This window comes from Triticum aestivum, chromosome 1A (assembly GCF_018294505.1).
Source record: "Triticum aestivum cultivar Chinese Spring chromosome 1A, IWGSC CS RefSeq v2.1, whole genome shotgun sequence".
NCBI classification, from domain to species: domain Eukaryota; kingdom Viridiplantae; phylum Streptophyta; class Magnoliopsida; order Poales; family Poaceae; genus Triticum; species Triticum aestivum.
Genome location: NC_057794.1, coordinates 540,153,359 through 540,170,575, shown reverse-complemented (window position 1 = coordinate 540,170,575; position 17,217 = coordinate 540,153,359). Strand labels below are relative to the sequence as shown.

The window sequence follows — 17,217 nt, the reverse complement described above, 5'->3', positions numbered from 1 at the left end:
CTTTCACTTGCTGTGCAGCGGAGCATCAATTCCTCATTTACTGCTACGAGTACAATTATCTACTCGTATCATTCACTCAAGCCTTGGTCATGGAGCTCGTTTGTCATTTTGCCTTATTGCATGTGGATGGATCCACGGAACATTAACGTTTCTGCGTCAGCGTGCTGGATGCCATCTTGTCACTGCTTTTTCACGGGCTTGTCACTGTCTTCATTATTATAGCGCCTAAGGGGAAGACGTTGCGATGTGTTGGATAGCGCCCAACGCATAGGCACTACTCTAGGACTTAGTGTTTGCCTATTGCCGGAGCCAGAGAGCAACAGAGAGCATATGAGGGCCAGGGCAAGCTGGAAATTCTCTAAGTCGATGTGTAGCACCTAAGGCAAAAGGCTTTATGCTCCATAGCATAGCGCCTAGACAAAAGGCTTGACACAACGAGGGGTGGGCCCTGACCTGGCCAGGCCACGCCATGTTGGCAAGGAGTCTAGTGCCTATTAGAACGGCACTACACCATCTGGTATAGCGCCCATGCGCCAGGCGCTACATGAAAAGGTTAGCTGGTGAAATAGTTTCGCGGACAGTTCGTTCTATGAATTTGTTGCGTCTTCGGGTGATTTTTGTCAATTCGGTCGGAGTGATAGGCCATGAAAAAGTGTGGGCTACTACATCCCTTGTTGAAATGCGCAAGTCAACAACGTGGACGCGACGACTAAATGGGAGTGACACAATTTTTTAATGGAAGTGTCGCCATTTGGTTGGCAATCAAATCGGAGCTGTCCGGCTGTGCAACCGTAGCCCGACTCCTTTTCTTTTTCTTTCTTTCAGGTTGGCGATCAAATGGGAGCTGTCCGGCTCCGCAATCATTATCCCCGTTGCTCGCTATCATCGAGATTTGCATTCCCCTAGGTATTGTACTGTGTATTCTTGGTGGTATATGCATCTTAATTTCGGACTATGGCCCACCAACTGGGAATATCCTATTCGACGCATTCTGCGTCGAACAATCGACGTTTCGCACAGAGCTCGCGATCGAGCAGTAACCTCGGCCAGCCCATTAACATGTTCCAGTGTTTTCGGTCTTGGGAACCTTCTAGAGTTTCCCAACCGGTTTTTTCTGATCCGGTTTTCCTATTTCTTTTTTTTTCCTTTTTTTGTTCTTCTGTTTTTATTTTTTTTTGTTTCTTTTTTATTTGTCAAGTTTCATTTTTTAAACAGTTCATATTTCAAAAATTATTCGAAACCATAAAAAACTTCATGCTTTAAAATACGTTCAATTTTTTTTAAAAATGGTAGTGTTTTCAAAGATTGTTCATGTATTCAAAAAATATTCGCATTTTTAAAAATTGTTAGGGAATTTCAAAAAATGTTTCTTTTTTTCAAAAATCGTTTGAAATGTTTTTGTTCATTTTTTCAAAAAAAATCACGAATTAAAAAAATCTCGTTTTCAAAATTTGTTCACAATCTCAAGAAATGTTTTTTGTTTTCAAAATCTGTTCACAGTTTCAAAAAATGTTCTGAGATTTCCAAAAATGTTAATTTGTTCACAATTTAAAAAATGTTCATGTTTCAAAAAATGTTCTCATTTTCAAAATTTGTTCACAATTTCAGAAAAACATTCCGAAATATTAAAAAAAATTCTCCTTTTCAAAATTTGTTCACAAATTAAAAAATGTCATGTTTTCATAATTTGTTCTCAAATTTTAATTTTTTTGGGGAATTTCATAAAATGTTCATGTTTTGAAAACAATGTTTGCCTTTTTCAATTTTGTTGCTGTTTCATTAAGTGTTCGCATTTTTTCCAAAAAGTTATCGTTTCAACATTGTTCCTTTTTTAAAAAGTGAGATTTACAAAAAAAATGTTTGGGAATTTATAAATTTCTTTATTTTTCTGAAAATGTTCATTTTTCATAAAAAAGATACTTTTGTGAGAAGAAAATCAAATTCGAAATTTTATAAAAAAAATCGCTGCGCTGCCATTTTTACTCAACAAATCTATGAGCTAGTGGCATGTGACGTGGTTCTCTCACGGGGCCATTAAAACACATTTTTCGGAAATATTTGTAAGCTGGTCTTTTGTGTTTTGCCCTGCTGTTCGGTTGTTTAGAAATCACGCTGTAGATCGTCAACATAAGTCATCTGGTCGGAGTGGCTACCAGTTGCAGATCGTGGGTTCGATTCCCTCTGCCAGGGGCCCATTTATTGCTTTCAGGCCGGACTCTGTCAGTTCAGGAGGTCCAGCAGCTCCCGTGTAGCTCCGCACCAAACTGTATCTCTCCATCAGAGACGGACACCCAGCGCGTAGCGCTGCTGTAGGCAGGCGCGAACCTGCTGCCACACTCCTCGTCCTATTAGAGAAGCTCACTACCCGATTGTGTGTATGCGTGGTTACATTAGTAAGCAGTTCATCTTTTGCGTGGCGCCTCCAGTTAACTGAGCTTAGGCGGATCGGTCAATGTAAATTTTCTGTAATGGCTACTTATATTCAGCAATAAAAACTGATCTTATGTACCAGCTCATTTGTTTATTTCAAGCTGTCAGACTATCATGCATGCTTGACCTATTTTTCCTGCCTAATGCAGCAGCAATCGCCCAACCGACATGCATAATATTCATGTAAACAGAAAATCATTCATCACTCGCAGCGCAGTACATGTCTCAGACTTACACAGGGGACTGAAATAGGAAATTATTTCATTTTCCACATTCCAACTACAATCGGGTATATGTGCGGGACCTTACCCTTCTTCCATCATCACCTACTAATCTGTATAGTAGGCTACAGTTAGTGCTTGAATCTATGCGATAAATCATCTCGCCTGGCCGTGTAAGTACTTGTGGAGCTGTGCACACATTTCTTCCTTTTAAACACGTCTAACTCTTGTTAGCTAAGCAGTATGGGACTAAATTGATCGGTTGTGTGGAAAGCTCAGCCGGGAAAAAAATTAATTAAATGGCAGTAACAGGATTCGAACCGCGGCTGGTTGTGTGGAAAGCTCAGCCGGGAAAAAAATTAATTAAATGGCAGTAACAGGATTCGAACCGCGGCTGGTCGGGTGTAACCTCGCATTCACGACCACTAGAACCTGCCTGAAGTTCCGATTTGCAACGGAACCTACGTTATAAATATTAAAGATTTTGTCGTCATCAACCGTCGCTAATGTCCCGAATCCCCACCAGGAACCTTCACGCCACCTTAGACAGGGGAACGATTCTTCAATTCCCTGGTGCCTTGGAGTCGTTTGATTGTTGCGAATCAAATTTCCCAAAAGAATTTGCAGATTAGCATGTCCCCCGAACAAAAATATCATTACGTAGCTCATCGGCGGCGGCTGATTGAACGATGACGGCCAAGAGAGGGAGACTCATGCAAGCTTGAACACTGAAGGTCGCGCTGCAGCAGCACGGCAACCCGCATCGGCCGCAATATGTGGCCAGTTTGCCGCTGCCGGCCCTGCTGCACTGCATCAATCCAAAGGCATTTTGCTAAAACGCCTCCAAATCTGCAATAATCCAAGGCGCTTTCCAAAAGTGCCTCCAAAAGCTGGATCAACCGAGGCACTTTTCTAGAACGCCTCCAAAGCTGCATCAATCCGAGGCATTTTCCTAAAACGCCACCTTTGAGCGCGAATTTGAGGCATTTACAAACTGCCCTTAGAAAAATGCCTTCAATTAACAACCGTGGTGTAGTGACCCTGAGATCGAACCGACCCAGGGGAGAAGATAGACCCTAGTTGAACAGCAGCCTAGGAAATTAACTCCAGCAACATGCCGATAGCCGGAAAGTCTAACAAGGACGGAAACACAACATGAACACTAACAAAAATTAACGCAGCCCAAACACAATCCTAAGACATCACAATCCCAGCATCAGCTCCCATCGCCCAGCTTCTTTTGACGCCATAAACTTCAGCCGCGACTTGCTCCAGAAGTAACAGTTTTGCGTCCTCCGACACCTGCAAGACACTCCAGTCAGTAATCCAATAGGCAACTCGAAACATAACAATAGACAGATCAACAGGCCATTTATGATTAAAGCACGCCAAGTTCCTCGCTTTCCAAATCCCCCAGAGAACAGCTGCTACACCCACTGGGAGTGCATCCCTTTAAGCCATCCATTAAAACAGGCTTTTGCATCTGTGAACCTACATTCAACCCCCAGACTACACTGGATCACATTCCAAATGTACTAAGCAAAACAGATGATTTATCGAGTCTTTGTGGCCACAGAAAAGACAACCCGATTCACATTTTCCACCCCTATTCAGCAGAAGTCTCTAATTAAAATGCTTTCCCTCAGCACCAACCAAAGGAACATTCTGATTTTAGGAGGTATTTTGATCTTCCACAGAAATCTGTAGTCTTCATAGACCAAGCCAAAATGCCAAACGCCAGACTGCAGCACATCCATCATCTTCAGAAGATCACATCCTGGATCATGAAACTTCATAGTTCACCCTTGTTTCCCCTCATCGAGATCACCTTGTAAGCAATGGACTTGCGCAGCTAGGCCAATAGATGCTGCAATTTTGGTTCAACAAACAATCAGCACAGATCTGCAAATTTTGCGTCCTACAAAAATAGATGAAGTTGCCCAAAAACACCAACTTACCTAAGTGATCTGCCTCTCAAGGTTTAGCCCGTTGTACTCCCGGATGTAGTGCATGACGTGAATTCAACTCGCTGCCACGGACACGACAGATGATCAGACCTCAAAGTCCAAAATTGTTATAATTAAGTCACATTGCTACTGCCCAAAGACTTGAATCTCACAGCTGTCGTGCATGGGGTAGTTGTAGCCTTGTAGGTTATCTTCCAGCCTATGGAAGGCACATACCACCCTGCAATATTTGCATGGATGCACTTGCAGAGGCCATCGAACACCAGCTCTGAATTTGTCCTCATGCTTGACACACATCTCGTGTTCTTCTACAGCAGATAGTTGACAGTGAAGCATAATAATCTAGAAGGGAGAAATTAAGGAAAGAGCAGAGAATTGGTGAACTGAACATTGAAAGCAAGCAAAGGTAGCCAAGACTTATAACTCAAACAACAATTATTTCGCCACAATAAATTAAAAGAATTTTCTGTTTGACAGCATATATCCAAAGGAGCAATATTCAGTAAGCTGCTTCAGAAATAAGAACAAAGTACACTGCTTTAGGATACTTTATATGGGTGAATCAGGCCCATATATATCTTCCAAAAAGAATTCATGTATACAACAACGATAGCCCTAGGGAGTGAAGAAATGGCATTATAATACCACGAGGGCAATGGATCCAACTCACCTTCATGTAGTCAGCAACATGACCTTCATAGCTGTATTTGCGGTGAATCTCAGCGCCCAGTTGCTTCTTATCCTTCTTGAAGCCAGCAAGTCTCTTGTCACTGTGCGGAATATGAAGAACACCATCCAAAGCTCCCTGCAGTAGCCAACAGACTGAAGCGGGTCTCAAACGGATAAATTGTATGCTTCCTAATTCAATAGCTTAGAACCCCCTAAATATAGAATAAAAGAAACACACCAACAACAGGCAATACATTCAGTCCAAGATTAGGCATACTTCAAGTCCACCAGTGAGCCTGCCGCAGAGCGATGGATCAAACAACACTGCAAGTAAGCTATATATTTCTCTTGGCTTTCCATGTTTAACAACTACATCCTTTAAAATGTCGATTATTTAGATTTCTAAACTATCCAGCAAAATTATCAATCGCGCATTCAAGATCTGTAGGTAAACAAAATAAAAAAGACTTTTCACCACAAATCTCATCTAGCCATCACAAATCATAGCATCAAAATAAGAGAACAAAGTAACAAAGTGACAAAACAAAAGAAAATTAAAGCATTACAGTAGCAGCTCACCCCTGGAAACAGCCTCTTACAGAAATGTAGGGAAAGGCTGCGTACTATAGACCCAAAGTGGTCGGACCCTTCCCTGGACCCTGTGCAAGCGGGAGCTACATGCACCAGGTTGCCCTTTTTTTACAGTAGCAGCTCACCATGGCAATCCTGGAAAGCAAAGACTTGTCAGTGTAGAAGAGGTATGTGAAACCCTCTCTGCCTGATCTTCCTACTCTTCCTCGCGACTGCAGATGAAAAGAAGCAGTGATCCAGATCTCAGATTCATATACATCCAATTTTTTTGCCAAAACAGGCAAAGTAAAAATCTGAGAACTAAAACCAACTGATACAGCTGCAAGAGCCCAAATAGTTCTGCATACAAGAATCTTTATTTCCCCATAAGAAAACTTCTCTATATCAAGTTGTATATTCTTTGACACTTCCAGTGGGAAAAATATTTGGCGCAGTGGTAAAGCTGCTGCCTTGTGACCATGAGGTCACGGGTTCAAGTCCTGGAAACAGCCTCTTACAGAAATGTAGGGAAAGGCTGCGTACAATAGACCCAAAGTGGTCGGACCCTTCCCCAGACCCTGCGCAAGCGGGAGCTACATGCACTGGGGCTGCCCTTTTTTAATAAAATTGGTCATTGAAGCTAAAGCACCATTCACCTATGCAACAAGAACATAAATTAGTATCAGAGTTCTAACATCAAATGTAGTTATAGTCCATAATAAGCTAACTACCTGGAATATGTACCAATTTAAAATATATGCTTGAATGAAGCTGCAGAATGAAACAAAAAAGGGAGGGGGAGGGGGGGGGGAGAGAGGAGGAGGAGGCAAACCTGAATCACCTGTTTTGCCCCGCAAGGAGAGGGTTGCAGGGCGCAGAAGATGCGTGGAGTCGCCATGGTGCACAAGCTGCAGGTGTCGGCGCCCCGCCTTCTAAAGCCACTGCACGCCACACGAGCTGCCGCACCACTGCACTGCGCATGCTCCTCGACGAAGAGGCATGGCGCAGCCGAACAAAATCTCATAATCAACCATAAAGGTTGGTTCAAGAGCACAGTCGCCTAACTAAATCCAAATTATTCCAAATTTATTAAAAATTCATATATCCACCAATGTAATAATCACCATGCTCATCTATTAGACCCAAAATCTCATAATCCACCTAACATCTTTGACCATCTTCCCAAGACACAACCACCTAACTAAATCCAACTAAAATCTCATAAATCACAGAGAAATTTGGTTCAATATCACAATCACCTAACTAAATCCAAATTGTTGAAGATTAATTAATACATCAAACATCTTTAACTATATCCTCAAGATCACAATCAACTAACTAATCCATCAAAAATGTCATAATTCATCATAAAATTTGGTTCAAGATCACAATCACCTAACTAAATCCAATTAAAATCTTATATACCATAATCTCATAATCAATCAAAAATCTCATAATTCGGTTCAGTATCACAACTACCTAACTAAGTCCAAATTGTTCAAGATCACATAAACCATCAAATATCTTTAACAATCTCCTCCAGATCACAATCAACTAAACTCATTGAAAAATCTCGTAATTCACTATGAAATTTGTTCAAGATCACAATCGCCTAACTAATTCCAAATTGCTCCACGTTTACTAAAAAAGACGCTACTTCCTTGAGATTGAGATTTTTTATACCTCTAATGGCTTCTTTATTTCCTAAGGGAAGTATATCCAGGATCTTCTTGCTCGTGTTGCTCTTACTGATGAGCACACTGTCACCAAACTAAATCCAAATTGTACAAGATTAATTAATACATCAAACATCTTTGACTATATCCTCCAGATCACAATCAACTAGCTAATCCATCAAAAATCTCATAATCCATCACAAAATTTGGTTCAAGATCACGATTGCCTAAACAAATTCATTTTTTTCCAATTTTATTATAAGTTATTTATTCATCAATAAAATAACCAACATGCTCACCTACTAGACCTAAATTCACATAATCTACCGAACATCTTTTACTAGCTCGTCAAGATCCCAATCACCTAACTAAATCCAACCAAAACCTCATAATCCACCGTATAAATTGCTTAAAAGATCACAATCACCTAACTAAATCCAAATTATTCCAAACTAAATTAAATATCTATTTATTCACCAATATAGTAATCACCATGCTCATCTACTAGACCTAAAATATCATAATCCACCAAAAAAATTAATTATCATCTTAAGCACAATCACCTAACTAAATCCAATTAAAATCTCATAATCCACCATGTAATTCGGTTTAGTATCACAACTACCTAACTAAGTCCAAATTGTTCAAGATCACATTAACCATCAAATATCTTGAACTATGTCCTCCAGATCACAATCAACTAAACTCATTGAAAAATCTGGTAATTCACTATGAAATTTGTTCAAGATCATAATCGCCTAACTAATTCCAAATTGCTCCATGTTTACTAAAAAGATCACAATCACCTAACTAAATCCAAATTGTTCCAAACTAAATTAAATATCTATTTATTCACCAATATAGTAATCACCATGCTCATCTACTAGACCTAAAATATCATAATCCACCAAAAAAATGATTATCATCTTAAGCACAATCACCTAACTAAATCCAATTAAAATCTCATAATCCACCGTGTAATTCGGTTCAGTATCACAACTACCTAACTAAGTCCAAATTGTTCAAGATCACATAAACCATCAAATATCTTTAACAATCTCCTCCAGATCACAATCAACTAAACTCATTGAAAAATCTCGTAATTCACTATGAAATTTGTTCAAGATCACAATCGCCTAACTAATTCCAAATTGCTCCAAGTTTACTAAAAAAGACGCTACTTCTTTGAGATTGAGATTTTTTATACCTCTAATGGCTTCTTTATTTCCTAAGGGAAGTATATCCAGGATCTTCTTGCTCGTGTTGCTCTTACTGATGAGCACACAATCACCAAACTAAATCCAAATTATTCAAGATTAATTAATACATCGATCATCTTTGACTATATCCTCAAGATCACAATCAACTAACTAATCCATCAAAAATCTCATAATCCATCACAAAATTTGGTTCAAGATCACGATTGCCTAAACAAATTCAATTTTTTCCAAGTTTATTAAAAGTTATTTATCCATCAGTAAAATAACCAACATGCTCACCTACTAGACCTAAATTCACATAATTTGTTGAACATATTTCACTAGCTCGTCAAGATCCCAATCACCTAACTAAATCCAACCAAAACCTCATAATCCACCGTATAAATTGCTCAAAAGATCACAATCACCTAACTCAATCCAAATTGTTCCAAACTAAATTAAATATCTATTTATTCACCAATATAGTAATCACCATGCTCATCTACTAGACCTAAAATATCATAATCCACCAAAAAAATCGATTATCATCTTAAGCACAATCACCTAACTAAATCCAATTAAAATCTCATAATCCACCGTGTAATTCGGTTCAGTATCACAACTACCTAACTAAGTCCAAATTGTTCAAGATCACATAAACCATCAAATATCTTTAACAATCTCCTCCAGATCACAATCAACTAAACTCATTGAAACATCTCGTAATTCACTATGAAATTTGTTCAAGATCACAATCGCCTAACTAATTCCAAATTGCTCCATGTTTACTAAAAAAGACGCTACTTCCTTGAGATTGAGATTTTTTATACCTCCAATGGCTTCTTTATTTCCTAAGAGAAGTATATTCAGGATCTTCTTGCTCGTGTTGCTCTTACTGATGAGCACACAATCACCAAACTAAATCCAAATTTTTCAAGATTAATTAATACATCGAACATCTTTGACTATATCCTCAAGATCACAATCAACTAACTAATCCATCAAAAATCTCATAATCAATCAAAAATCTCATAATCCATCACAAATTTTGGTTCAAGATCACAATTGCCTAAACAAATTCAATTTTTTCCAAGTTTATTAAAAGTTATTTATCCATCAATAAAATAACCAACATGCTCACCTACTAGACCTAAATTCACATAATCTACCGAACATCTTTTACTAGCTCATCAAGATCCCAATCACCTAACTAAATCCAACCAAAACCTCATAATCCATCATAAAAATTGCTCAAAAGATCACAATCACCTAACTAAATCCAAATTGTTCCAAACTAAATTAAATATATGTTTGTTCACCAATATAGTAAACACCATGCTCATCTGCTAGACCTAATATCTCATAATTCACCAAAAATGTTTGATTATCATCTCAAGACACAATCACCTAACTAAATCCAACTAATATCTCTTAATCCACCATGAAATTCGGTTCAGTATCACAATCACCTAATTAAATCCAAATTGTTCAAGATCACAATCGCCTAACTAATTCCAAATTGCTCCATGTTTACTAAAGAAGTCGCCACTTCCTTGAGATGGAGGTTTCTTTTACCTCTAATGGCTTCTTTATTTCCTAAGAGAAATATATACAGGATCTTCTTGCTCGTGCTGCCCTTACTGATGAGCACACTATTGAGACTGCTATGGAGCTCAACATCCACCTTTGTGTCCACCTCTGCACCCTGTAAGTCCGGATGGGCATCCGTTGCCTGGTAGCGGGTTGCTATGTGTGTTGTCTTGATCCCACATCCCGTGTTCCCTTGCCGGGTGACAACATAACCGCACGCTCAAGCACCACCAATGGCGAGCAAGAGCTTAGACAATGGGCGCATACCTGAATTTTACCCACAGGACTCGCCCAAGAACACGGCGCTACCTATCGTCAAGGTCAAGGGCACACAGTATGAGAAACGTGGGGTGCTTAATCAAGTGCGTGACACAAAATCCGCAAACAGGACAAGGACACCAAGCCGAATAAGCGGGGAACGGAGACTGCACAGGCACGTGGGATGCTGGATCGAGTCCATCTGCTACCACTACCTCCAATCTCTCTCCGCCTCTGTTGCCTTGTTTACTAGTTATTTTCAGCAGTGACATCATCACCTTGAGTCACTTGTGTGGCCCTCATCTCCATTCACCAATATAATAATCAAAATGCCCACCTACTATATCTAAATTCACATAATCCACCGAACATCTTTTACTAGCTCGTCAAAATTACAATCACCTAACTAAATCCAACAAAAAATCTTATAATCCATCATAAAATTAGGTTAAAAGATCACAAACTGAATTAAATCCAAATTGTTTGAAACTAAATTAAACATCTGTTTATCCACCAATATAATAATCATCATGCTCATGTATTAGACCTAAAATCTCCTAATCCACCAAAAATCTTTGATTATCTTCTCAAGACGCAATCCACCTAACTAAATCCAACTAAATCTCATAAATCACAAAGAAATTTGGTTCAATATCACAATCACCTAACTAAATCCAAATTGTTCAAAATTAATTAATCCACTGAACATCTTTGACTATCTCCTCAAGATCACAATCAACAAAATCTATTGAAAATCTCATAACCCGACATGAAATTTGTTCAAGATCACAATCGCCTAACTAATCCAAATTGCTTCATGTTCACTCAAGATCCATTTATCCACCAATGTAATGATCAACATGCTAGAACCAAAATTCACATAAGCCACCGAACATCTTTTACTAGCTCGCTAAAATCATAATCACCTAACTAAATCCAACCAAAACCTTATAATCCACTGTAACATTAGGTTAAAAGATCACAATCACCTAACTAAATCCAAATTGTTCCAATCAAATAACATATCTGTTTATCCACCAATATAATAATCACCATGCTCATCTATTAGACCTAAAATCTCTTAATCCACCAAACATCTTTGACTATCTTCTCAAAACACAATCACCTAACTAAATCCAACCAAAATGTCATAAATCACCAAGAAATTTGGCTCAATATCACAATCACCTAACTAAATCCAAATTCTTCAAGATTAAATAGTACACGAAACACCTTTGACCATCTCCTCAAGATCACAATCGATTAACTAATCCATCAAAAATCTCATAATCCACCATAACATTTGGTTCGAGGTCACAATCGTCAAACTAAATCCAAATTTTTCAAGTTTATAAAAATTTATGTATCCACCAATATAATAACCAACATGCTCACCTACTAGACCTAAATTTACATAATTTGTTGAACATATTTTACTAGCTCATCAAGATCCCAATCATCTTAACTAAATCCAACCAAAACCTCATAATCCATCGTAAAAATTGCTCAAAAGATCACAATCACCTAACTAAATCCAAATTGTTCCAAACTAAATTAAATATCTATTTATTCACCAATATAGTAATCACCGTGCTCATCTACTAGACCTAAAATATCATAATCCACCAAAAAAATTGATTATCATCTTAAGCACAATCACCTAACTAAATCCAATTAAAATCTCATAATCCACTGTGTAATTCGGTTCAGTACCACAACTACCTAACTAAATCCAAATTGTTCAAGATCACATAAACCATCAAATATCTTTAACAATCTCCTCCAGATCACAATCAACTAAACTCATTGAAAAATCTCGTAATTCACTATGAAATTTGTTCAAGATCACAATCGCCTAACTAATTCCAAATTGCTCCATGTTTACTAAAAAAGACGCTAGTTCCTTGAGATTGAGATTTTTTATATCTCTAATGGCTTCTTTATTTCCTAAGAGAAGTATATCCAGGATCTTCTTGCTCGTGTTGCTCTTACTCATGAGCACACAATCAGCAAACTAAATCCAAATTGTTCAAGATTAATTAATACATCGAACATCTTTACTATATCCTCAAGATCACAATCAACTAACTAATCCATCAAAAATCTCATAATCCATCACAAAATTTGGTTCAAGATCACGATTGCCTAAACAAATTCAATTTTTGCCAAGTTTATTAAAAGTTATTTATCCATCAATAAAAAAACAAATATGCTCACCTACTAGACCTAAATTCACATAATCTACCGAACATATTTTACTAGCTCATCAAGATCCCAATCACCTAACTAAATCCAACCAAAACTTCATAATCCACCGTATAAATTGCTCAAAAGATCACAATCACCTAACTAAATCCAAATTGTTCCAAACTAAATTAAATATCTATTTATTCACCAATATAGTAATCACCGTGCTCATCTACTATACCTAAAATATCATAATCCACCAAAAAAATTGATTATCATCTTAAGCACAATCACCTAACTAAATCCAATTAAAATCTCATAATCCACCGTGTAATTCGGTTCAGTATCACAACTACCTAACTAAGTCCAAATTGTTCAAGATCACATAAACCATCAAATATCTTTAACTATCTCCGCCAGATCACAATCAAGTAAACTCATTGAAAAATCTCGTAATTCACTATGAAATTTGTTCAAGATCACAATCGCCTAACTAATTCCAAATTGCTCCATGTTTACTAAAAAAGAGGCTACTTCCTTGAGATTGAGATTTTTTTATACCTCTAATGGCTTCTTTATTTCCTAAGAGAAGTATATCCAGGATCTTCTTGCTCGTGTTGCTCTTACTGATGAGCACACAATCACCAAACTAAATCCAAATTGTTCAAGATTAATTAATACTTCGAACATCTTTGACTGTATCCTCAAGATCACAATCAACTAACTAATCCATCAAAAATCTCATAATCCATCACAAAATTTGGTTCAAGATCACGATTGCCTAAACAAATTCAATTTTTTCCAAGTTTATTAAAAGTTATTTATCCATCAATAAAATAACCAACATGCTCACCTACTAGACCTAAATTCACATAGTCTATTGAACATCTTTTACTAGCTCGTCAAGATCCCAATCACCTAACTAAATCCAACCAAAACCTCATAATCCACCGTATAAATTGCTCAAAAGATCACAATCACCTTACTAAATCCAAATTGTTCCAAACTAAATTAAATATCTATTTATTCACCAATATAGTAATCACCGTGTTCATCTACTAGACCTAAAATATCATAATCCACCAAAAAAATTGATTATCATCTTAAGCACAATCACCTAACTAAATCCAATTAAAATCTTATAATCCACCGTGTAATTCGGTTCAGTATCACAACTACCTAACTAAGTCCAAATTGTTCAAGATCACATAAACCATCAAATATCTTTAACAATCTCCTCAAGATCACAATCAACTAAACTCATTGAAAAATCTCGTAATTCACTATGAAATTTGTTCAAGATCACAATCGCCTAACTAATTCCAAATTGCTCCATGTTTACTAAAAAAGACGCTACTTCCTTGAGATTGAGATTTTTTATACCTCTAATGGCTTCTTTATTTCCTAAGAGAAGTATATCCAGGATCTTCTTGCTCGTGTTGCTCTTACTGATCAGCACACAATCACCAAACTAAATCCAAATTGTACAAGATTAATTAATACATCGAACAACTTTGACTATATCCTCAAGATCACAATCAACTAACTAATCCATCAAAAATCTCATAATCCATCACAAAATTTGGTTCAGGATCACAATTGCCTAAACAAATCCAATTTTTTCAAGTTTATTAAAAGTTATTTATCCATCAATAAAATAACCAACATGCTCACCTACTAGACCTAAATTCACATAATTTGTTGAACATATTTTACTAGCTCGTCAAGATCCCAATCATCTTAACTAAATCCAACCAAAACCTCATAATCCATCGTAAAAATTGCTCAAAAGATCACAATCACCTAACTAAATCCAAATTGTTCCAAACTAAATTAAATATCTATTTATTCACCAATATAGTAATCACCGTGCTCATCTACTAGACCTAAAATATCATAATCCACCAAAAAAATTGATTATCATCTTAAGCACAATCACCTAACTAAATCCAATTAAAATCTCATAATCCACCGTGTAATTCGGTTCAGTATCACAACTACCTAACTAAGTCCAAATTGTTCAAGATCACATAAACCATCAAATATCTTTAACTATCTCCTCCAGATCACAATCAACTAAACTCATTGAAAAATCTCGTAATTCACTATGAAATTTGTTCAAGATCACAATCGCCTAACTAATTCCAAATTGCTCCATGTTTACTAAAAAAGACGCTACTTCCATAAGATTGAGATTTTTTTATACCTCTAATGGCTTCTTTAATTCCTAAGGGAAGTATATCCAGGATCTTCTTGCTCGTGTTGCTCTTACTGATGAGCACACAATCACCAAACTAAATCCAAATTTTTCAAGATTAATTAATACATCGAACATCTTTGACTATATCCTCAAGATCACAATCAACTAACTAATCCATCAAAAATCTCATAATCCATCACAAAATTTGGTTCAAGATCACGATTGCCTAAACAAATTCAATTTTTTCCAAGTTTATTAAAAGTTATTTATCCATCAATAAAATAACCAACATGCTCACCTACTAGACCTAAATTCACATAATTTGTTGAACATATTTTACTAGCTCGTCAAGATCCCAATCACCTAACTAAATCCAACCAAAACCTCATAATCCACCGTATAAATTGCTCAAAAGATCACAATCACCTAACTAAATCCAAATTGTTCCAAACTAAATTAAATATCTATTTATTCACCAATATAGTAATCACCATGCTCATCTACTAGACCTAAAATATCATAATCCACCAAAAAAATTGATTATCATCTTAAGCACAATCACCTAACTAAATCCAATTAAAATCTCATAATCCACCGTGTAATTCGGTTCAGTATCACAACTACCTAACTAAGTCCAAATTGTTCAAGATTACATAAACCATCAAATATCTTTAACAATCTCCTTCAGATCACAATCAACTAAACTCATTGAAACATCTCGTAATTCACTATGAAATTTGTTCAAGATCACAATCGCCTAACTAATTCCAAATTGCTCCATGTTTACTAAAAAAGATGCTACTACCTTGAGATTGAGATTTTTTATACCTCCAATGGCTTCTTTATTTCCTAAGAGAAGTATATTCAGGATCTTCTTGCTCGTGTTGCTCTTACTGATGAGCACACAATCACCAAACTAAATCCAAATTGTTCAAGATTAATTAATACATCAAACATCTTTGACTATATCCTCAAGATCACAATCAACTAACTAATCCATCAAAAATCTCATAATCAATCAAAAATCTCATAATCCATCACAAATTTTGGTTTAAGATCACAATTGCCTAAACAAATTCAATTTTTTCCAAGTTTATTAAAAGTTATTTATCCATCAATAAAATAACCAACATGCTCACCTACTAGACCTAAATTCACATAATCTACCGAACATCTTTTACTAGCTCATCAAGATCCCAATCACCTAACTAAATCCAACCAAAACCTCATAATCCATCATAAAAATTGCTCAAAATATCACAATCACCTAACTAAATCCAAATTGTTCCAAACAAAATTAAATATATGTTTATTCATCAATATAGTAAACACCATGCTCATCTGCGAGACCTAATATCTCATAATTCACCAAAAATGTTTGATTATCATCTCAAGACCCAATCACCTATCTAAATCCAACTAAAATCTCTTAATCCACCATGAAATTCGGTTCAGTATCACAATCACCTAATTAAATCCAAATGGTTCAAGATCACAATCGCCTAACTAATTCCAAATTGCTCCATGTTTACTAAAGAAGTCGCCACTTCCTTGAGATGGAGGTTTCTTTTACCTCTAATGGCTTCTTTATTTCCTAAGAGAAATATATACAGGATCTTCTTGCTCGTGCTGCCCTTACTGATGAGCACACTATTGAGACTGCTATGGAGCTCAACATCCACCTTTGTGTCCACCTCTGCACCCTGTAAGTCCGGATGGGCATCCGTTGCCTGGTAGCGGGTTGCTATGTGTGTTGTCTTGATCCCACATCCCGTGTTCCCTTGCCGGGTGACAACATAACCGCACGCTCAAGCACCACCAATGGCGAGCAAGAGCTTAGACAATGGGCGCATACCTGAATTTTACCCACGGGACTCGCCCGAGAACACGGCGCTACCTATCGTCAAGGTCAAGGGCACACAGTATGAGAAACGTGGGGTGCTTAATCAAGTGCGTGACACAAAATCCGCAAACAGGACAAGGACACCAAGCCGAATAAGCGGGGAACGGAGACTGCACAGGCACGTGGGATGCTGGATCGAGTCCATCTGCTACCACTACCTCCAATCTCTCTCCGCCTCTGTTGCCTTGTTTACTACTCCCTCCGTTCCTAAATATTTGTCTTTCTGAAGATTTCAATAAGTGACTACATACGGAACAAAATGAGTGAATCTACATTCTAAAATATGTCCATATACATCCGTATGTGGTATTTATTTGAAATATCTAAAAAGACAAATATTTAGGAAC

General features: G+C 37.1%; 1 long non-coding RNA gene across 6 annotated transcripts; it reads right to left on the bottom strand.

Moving 5' to 3' along the window:
• Positions 1 to 3,444: 3,444 nt before the first annotated feature.
• Positions 3,445 to 7,670, bottom strand: LOC123064654 (uncharacterized). Of its 6 annotated transcripts, none has more exons than XR_006430761.1 (7): positions 6,690 to 7,669; positions 5,867 to 6,513; positions 5,289 to 5,423; positions 4,771 to 4,960; positions 4,610 to 4,680; positions 4,305 to 4,518; positions 3,445 to 3,953 (listed from the first exon to the last, which is right to left on the bottom strand). It is a non-coding gene; the product is annotated as an uncharacterized lncRNA (long non-coding RNA). The 6 variants fall into 6 exon arrangements; XR_006430764.1 differs by having other exon boundaries at positions 3,445 to 4,518; positions 5,867 to 6,013; positions 6,401 to 6,513; XR_006430767.1 differs by having other exon boundaries at positions 3,445 to 4,518; positions 5,167 to 5,423; positions 6,690 to 7,670.
• Between the last annotated feature and the right edge of the window lie 9,547 nt (positions 7,671 to 17,217).